The following is a 7,799-nucleotide window of genomic DNA, read 5'->3' on the forward strand; positions in this document are numbered from 1 at the left end:
CAGCTGACAAATCAAATCTAATCCCCAAATGCTGAAAGGAGTAAAAACACCCACCAATCTAGAGAATTTCTCAATCTTACCATGTAAGAGAGCTGATGTGTGCTGGCTTCATTAACCCTTCCTGTTGGGGGGACACATCGGTAGGAATATGAAGTAGTTCTGTGCATGGAATGGGAATTGCAGCCTGTTGTTAACAATGGATCCCTGTCGCAACTCCTTTATCACCACTGTCAACACTAAGCTAAACGTACAGTAACCAGAGCCTCTCCAAGCCATGGTTTCACACGTCTGGGGACAGCTGGACCCACAGAGCTGTCAAACATAGCAGAGAGAATCTCCTCTCCTGTCGTTGGGTCGACCTCTGCCAAGCTAATGGGTTGCTGGTGGTTAATGGCCCTTCCACATCTTCTGAATTACTCATTTAAAAACATGCTCCGGCTGTCAACATTAAACCCAATTTAGACGACATCAAATAAACTTTACACAGAACATTAGCCTAGCAGTTAACACACCCCGAAATTTCACATGCTAATATCTGAATATATCAGGTCTCAGCAATGTGATAAAAAAGCAGAACATCAGGAGAAAAAAGACCCACTCGCAGGCCCAGCCGCGGGTTATTGTGGAAGACAGACCGCAGACTCATTGTCTTATCAGCAGTATTCATCAGTAAGATGCAAAACAAACCCAAGGCGGTACACATTGTGATGGGCGGTAATCTCAACGTGTTTTTACTTAATAAAAAATGCACCGTTTAGTTATGCAGCTGTGCGGGGGTCGGCTCCTGGAGACATGACAGCACAGTTCCATCTAGGCTCGCATGTACTAACATTTTCTCCGGACATCTGCACGGGACAAGTGTGTTTAGATTCCAGAAAGCATATTTGGAATTTTTTGTTTCCCATTAACTTGTGGGTTGGAAGCTAATGGGCACATAAATATAAATGACCTTTTCTAATTAGTTTAGCTGACAGGGATAGATGGTGTTTTAGAACTAGAACTGTCTACTTGAGAATCACGGATGCTAATGTTGATGCTAGTGCCACATGGTATTTTTCTTACATTAAAAGGTCTAGACCTGAATCTTTTGTCTTGTACGATAATCACTTAGTTTAATGCACCTAATTATACTCTTTTTGGATACACTGATTTTGTCCACATCAAGTCGATTTCTACAATTGAAAAAAACTACAAGAATAGATATATTCAGATATATTCAGTATAACATGCCCTCCACATGTATTCTCATCCAAGGGTAAAGGCACCTGCTCTGACAAGAGCTATGCACTACTTTATATGCATCATCACAAATGTCCAGCAGTAAAGAGGCCTCTCAGTCTGATTTGTTGTTGGTATTTAGCAAACCCCAAACTCCTGAAAGCGCCTGAACTGAAATCAAACAGAAAACATGGGGAATTACGAGCCTGTGCCATGCCTCAGTGGTGTCCTCTGATATTTATCAAAGGTACCATAAACACTTGTCTAGTCCATCTCAAGCATGCCAACATTGCATCTGTAGCACAGTAATTGAAATGTTTCATGCAGGCAGAATAAGCTTTTTTTTTCTGGATTAGTTTTACTGATGAGTCTCCAAATGAACATGTGGGGTTTTTCTTTTTTAATGAGCCAGGATCATGAGCCAATAAGCCTTAAAATGAACATTTGTGCAAAACTCATATCAGAAGCTCATTTTAAAACCTAAAGTGACAATTTTCGGTATTTTGACTGTTAAGTCATGCATAATGAGTGCCTCTTTGCTGCAGGTGAAGAATCCAACCAGTGTTCTGCTTCTGTGGCAGTCCTTAATTAACAGAGCTAACCCTCACCCTCAGCTCTGCCAGAATATGGCTATATGAAACCATAATTAACATGCTGCTACAGTAGTACCACAATCTACATTTTATTTTTTCCACATTTATGTCCGTTATTCTGTCAATGTTCAGGTTATTTCTGGAATTTTGGGATTTTGAGACAAAACAGTTGATACAAAGACTTAAATACAGAAACTTAATGCTGCTTTAGTGATGTAGTGTAAAACTGAATCACCCTTAACTTGTAAATCAGCCACTTTCTTTGTTAGGTGTTACTGCAAAAATCTAAGTGTTCTGCACAATTTATGCATGCAGCCTACAAATAATGCTGTTCTGAAATCCTAGAGTAAACACAATGACACATTCATCCATAGAGAACATCAGTGCTGACACTGCAGAGAGAAGGTTGCTCAAACTGGACGAATGTCAGAATTTTCTTGCCTGGACATCCTTGAAAATGGTGGAGCTGCTCATTGATAGGATGGAGACATCATCACTGAACAGGAATTATCTGGTCCCATCATGAGACCTGTTTTGTGTGTCTCATCAACCCACTAACAGACGTGCAGTTAATGCAGTAAACTTAGCCGGACCCCTGGAGTATTGGGTAGTTCTGAAACCACATGAGCTACTCTCATCTCTGTGTTTCAAATTTAAAGTCTACGAACATCAAAAAAAGTTTTAAAAAACTAAACTTGACATAAGTTCAAAGTGGATACATTCAACGTGGAAGCTCCACAGAAAGGGCAGCCAATAAAAGCTCCACGCACAGGCTTACATTCTGAGGTATTCACTGACATGAATTAAATGTCATATTAGAAAGCAGCCATGAAATAAATAGCCCACCTTAAAAACCCCCTTTTTTCCCAAGGTCTGTGATAAACTTTCAGTTCCGCCCCCCTGCCTCTATAGCCCAGCAGGCACCCATTTCACACAGCACAGGGTGACCACCCCCCTACCCCCGCTTTGTGTTTGTCGTTGAACCCACATTTGCATATGTTATCCACTCCCACCTCTTCATGCTTAGGCCTAAATTATTTAGTTTTCTTAAAATTTCATGACAATTGGACATAGTTTACAAATGAGTGCTGAGCAGAACATTTAAATACACATTCTTTTATGCAGGAGGCACAAATTATTGAACCAGGGCTGGTTGGAATGCGCCCCTTCTGTGGTGTTCATGTTAAATTAAACCATCAGAATTTACCTGGAACATGCACTAACATTAGAGTACCTGTCTTAGAGAAGTATACTTAAATAAATGCAATATTACTGATTATTAGAATGATAAATGCTGTTGTGATTGTAATGGGGGAACATGTAACCATGGAGACAAATTCTGACACTTCACAGCATGGAAACCACAGGTAGGCTTTACAGCAATAACACTTCCATCATGTGTAATAAGGGGAAGTCTTCTAAATAGCAGGAAGCAATTATTAATACACCACTGAGTCTCCTGCTGTGGGATGTCTAAACATTTACTATACAAACATTGATTTGGTTCTTATTTATGTACATTTCTGATGTATTTATTTACACATTTGTGAGTGAAAAGGTGCCTTATTCTGCATCCACATGAAGGATGTTTTCAAGATGTGCCTTTTTAAATTCATTTGTTTTAATGTATTTCAAAATTCTAGTTGGTTGAGTTCTGGCTGACATCTAGGATCTGAGGTGTCTTCTAACTGCGCTAACTTGGACTTTTCTAGTTTTCTTTTACAGCTGGAAACCCAATTATAAGATTAAGATGGTACAAAAACCTCATTTAAAATCTATAACAAGAAAACTAATTTATCATAACTCAACATCCTTTTCTGAACATTCATTGCTGCTGTACTCTTTATGATGGGTCCAATGTTAGATTTAATGCATTCATCATGCTTTGGTGATTTAAACTTCCTCTGCAATACAGCTGAAATTGAATGCATTGTTTACTGCAGCACAATTTCCATGTGATTCACTGCTGTACGTCCCCAGTGTCTAATGTATCTTTGATATGGTAAACCTCATAAGTGCTTCATGGCCCTACTCCTACTGCAACCCTAAATCTGATTTCTGTCCTATCTGGATCGTTGAAAATCTGTTTTCATGTAGTGTGAATAGCACAAATCCAGTTATCTTCCAAGAACGATTCAAATCACCTCTGGAGGTGGTTTCAAATGAGCTCCGACCATGATTCAGCATATTCAAATATTGCTTATTTGTTTGCAGAATCAAAACCTCTCTGCTTGTCTAGCTTCTCTTGTTTCATTTTTGGCTTTTGAGAGAAGTTCTGATGCAGGTTAAACTGCAGACAACAGCCAGCATGTGGACTAACGAGGTTGAGCGGATTGGAACATGATATTTAGCAGCAGACACCAGTTTACCCTTGACTGCACCTTGATAAATGAATCTTGGAGATGTGCACTTGATCTGTAATCTCTCTGACCCACTGTGAGATTACCTGTTCTCCGGTAATCACCTGACAGCTCTGCAAAAACCCCATCCATACCACAAGCACTACCACACATTTAAACTTCATCATGTGACTTTTTCAAGACCAAACACTGAAGCAGGGTCTCTTTTATTCTTCTGGCCTCAGACCTGAAGACAGAATTGGGTTTCATTATGTCATTTTAGTTTTTGTACTATATCTTAAACAAAGGAAAGCTGAATATCAACGTGTGCACACTTTTTAATACAAATTTGAATCTAAAAACAATGGGAGAAATGGATTCAGCGCAATTCATTTTATCTTTGGAAAAGTGGTAATCTTATTGGAGTTTAAGCCTTTCATCTCCATAATTGTGGGCCAAAAACGCACATGTGTTTATTCAATTATTCACTATATTAAAATGAAAGGGCGGAGGTAATGAGTTGACTAATACCAATTTTTTTACGGTCCCACCATAATCCCCAACACACATAAAATACATGGGTTGTGCATTTTTCCTAAGAAGCCCTGGACCATAAATGAGCAGTAAGTTGAAGGATGATACGTGTAATAACTGAAGTCATCGGCACATCCCAGCAGACTGCTGGATCACATCTGCACCATTAGAATCTGTTTCACCTGCCACATTAACTTATAAATTAAGTCCATTGATTGGAGCAATGCCATTAGGATTTTTCATTTGTAATATCTAGACATTATACTCTGATCACACACAGAGCTACTCTGGAGTCATTGTGCTGTTCCATTATTATGTTTAATTTACTGTTTCTTATCTAGGAGAGATTCTTCTTCTTTGGAAACTCTTCTGGAATTGTTAAACCTGTTCACAGTAGAGTGTAAATATACCTGACACGGTGTTAGATGTGGACACAAACCAGAAAACCACCACAGCCATTTTTCACCAAATCCAATACATATAACTCAGGTTTCTGTCCCAGCAGCTGGTGACAGAGGCCAGATGTCACAGCTCAACTGTTGTGAAAGAAACTCATTTTAAAGTCAGCAGGATTTGGGGAATAAGTGGAGTGTGAGCTGGTGTGGAAGCAGCTGTCAAATTTCCATGATCGGAGGTTATGTGTGTGTGTGTGTGTGTGTGTGTGTGTGTGTGTGTGTGTGTGTTAGAAAGTATTTTAAAAAGTCAGTATACGTTTAAAAAGTCAGTATGATGATCACTATACTTAAGTACAGGATTAGAATTATGTAGGGGGATTAGGGGTAATGACGTGAGATATATTATTCAAATTAGAAATGTTAACTTTGATAATTTTCGAATTTAGGAAAGAAACTACATTTCCATGTTTAGAACAGGCTTTCTCTCTGATAATACTGTAGCTATCACAGGAGGTGGACCCCTTGGTATAATTCCCAGAATAGGACCGTCAAGGAGAAAGTCCGAAGATTAGAAAGGAAGCAGTATTTTTGAAAATAAGATCATTATCATCGAGCCTGGAAAGACAGTCTGCTAGCTTAGAAAAAGTCCCTCCTTAACGCCAGCATGGCCAATTCTTCAACTTTAATTGAAGAAAGCCACAATAACCCCACGGTTCTTTTCAGCACTGTAGTCAAATTAACTCTTACAGTACTTTGGATCCAGGTATTCACTTCTACACTTAGTGTTAAAGACTTCTTAGTTAAAAAAGGTAATCATAATATCCCAACAGCTGCTAGAGCTAGACCATCATCACATTTGTGGACTATAGGATCAGACAGGCTCTTCAATGAGCCCTTGAACTCCTTTAAGCCTAAGAACTTTTTGGAGATGTCGTCTTTCATTCAAAGATCAAAGTCCTCCACATGTCTTTTGGTTCCCATTTCAGCAGGATGCTCCACATGTTCTACCAGTCGGTCATGGCTAGCACCATCTTCTCTGCAGTGTGCTGGGGTGCAGGCATTAAAGCTAAGGATGCCAACAGACTTAACAAACTCATTAAAAAGGCAGGGTCTGTTGTTGGCTGTAGACTTGCAAACTTGGACGAGGTGGCGAGGGACAGGATGGTGTTGAAACTGCGGACAATCATGGACAATCCCTTCTACCCCCTCCATAACACAGTGGACAAACTGAGAAGCAGCTTCAGCAGCAGACTCCTGCAGCCTCGCTGCTCTAAGGAACGGTACAGGAAGTCATTCCTGCCGTCCGCCATCAGACTGTATAACTCATCCTAACCCAGCCAATAACAATAACTGTGTAATGTTTATGTTGTAATTTTATTTCTATTTTATTCTATATTTATGTATATATGCTTATAATATGTATATATTATATTATGTATATATTATATATATATGCTTATAATATATGCTGTATATATGCTTATAACGTTCTAATCTTATCTGTATTTATTTATTCTGTTTCTATACTTTGTATAGGTTGCTACTACAATTCAATTTCCCCACAGGGATGAATAAAGTACATCTTAATTTTAATCTTAACAAACTTAATGAAGTCTATTTCACCATTGAGTGGCCCTTCTCTCCTTGACCAGATCACTTTTTCTTAAGCAGCATGTTATGTACCTGCATTTAAAAATGACAAAGGCAGTAACCAAACAGTTGCTTGGATCCTGATTAGGCCTCCATAAACCCTTTCACACTGCATGAAAATGCGTTGTCCTGGGTAGAAGCGGGCCGTTTAGACACTGTGCAATGGTTGTCACGGCATTTCATCCTAGGTCAAATGACCCTGCAATCAACCCGGGAACTTAGTTGGACAAAGTTGCCTGCGACATGAAAGGAGTCTTGCATTGTCCTGCTAAATTACCCACTGACATTGGTGTACCTGCCTGTCGCGTTTGGATTTTGTCAAAAAGATGCATCATATACAGCTTGTGTAGTAATATGACGCTGCTTTTTATCGATCAGGGCAGCAACCTTGCACGATCTTGAGATCTGTGACCTAAACTTAGCAAATGGGACAATATTGGAAAATACTTAAGCACAATGCTGACCATCGACCCGCTGACATTCATGCTGCCCATTGTTTATCTCGCAGTGTTCTGGCACACATGAAGGTGTAATGATGAAACGATGACGAGCACCTGCAGAGACAGTCTGTTTGGAATGTTTCAGTCAGGTTTTAGAGCTCATTACAGGATAGAAATAATCCATCCATTCTCTACCGCTTATCCGGGGTCGGGTCGCGGGGGCAGCAGCCTAAGGAGAGAAGCCCAGACTTCCCTCTCCCCAGCTACTTCCTCTAGCTCATCCGGAGGGACCCCCAGGCGTTCCCAGGCCAGTCGAGAGACATAGTCTCTCCAACGTGTCCTGGGTCTTCCCGGGGGTCTCCTACCGGAGGGACATGCCCTGAACACCTCACCAGGGAGGCGTCCAGGGGGCATCCTAACTAGATGCCCAAGCCACCTCATCTGGCTCCTCTCAACGCGGAGGAGCAGTGGCTCTACTCCGAGCTCCTCCCGGATGGCAGAGCTTCTCACCCTATCTCTAAGGGAGAGCCCAGCCACCCTACGAAGGAAGCTCATTTCAGCCGCTTGTACCCGTGATCTTGTTCTTTCGGTCATTACCCAAAGCTCATGACCATAGGTGAGGGTAGGAAC

Source organism: Takifugu rubripes, chromosome 13, assembly GCF_901000725.2.
Source record: "Takifugu rubripes chromosome 13, fTakRub1.2, whole genome shotgun sequence".
Lineage (NCBI taxonomy): Eukaryota > Metazoa > Chordata > Actinopteri > Tetraodontiformes > Tetraodontidae > Takifugu > Takifugu rubripes.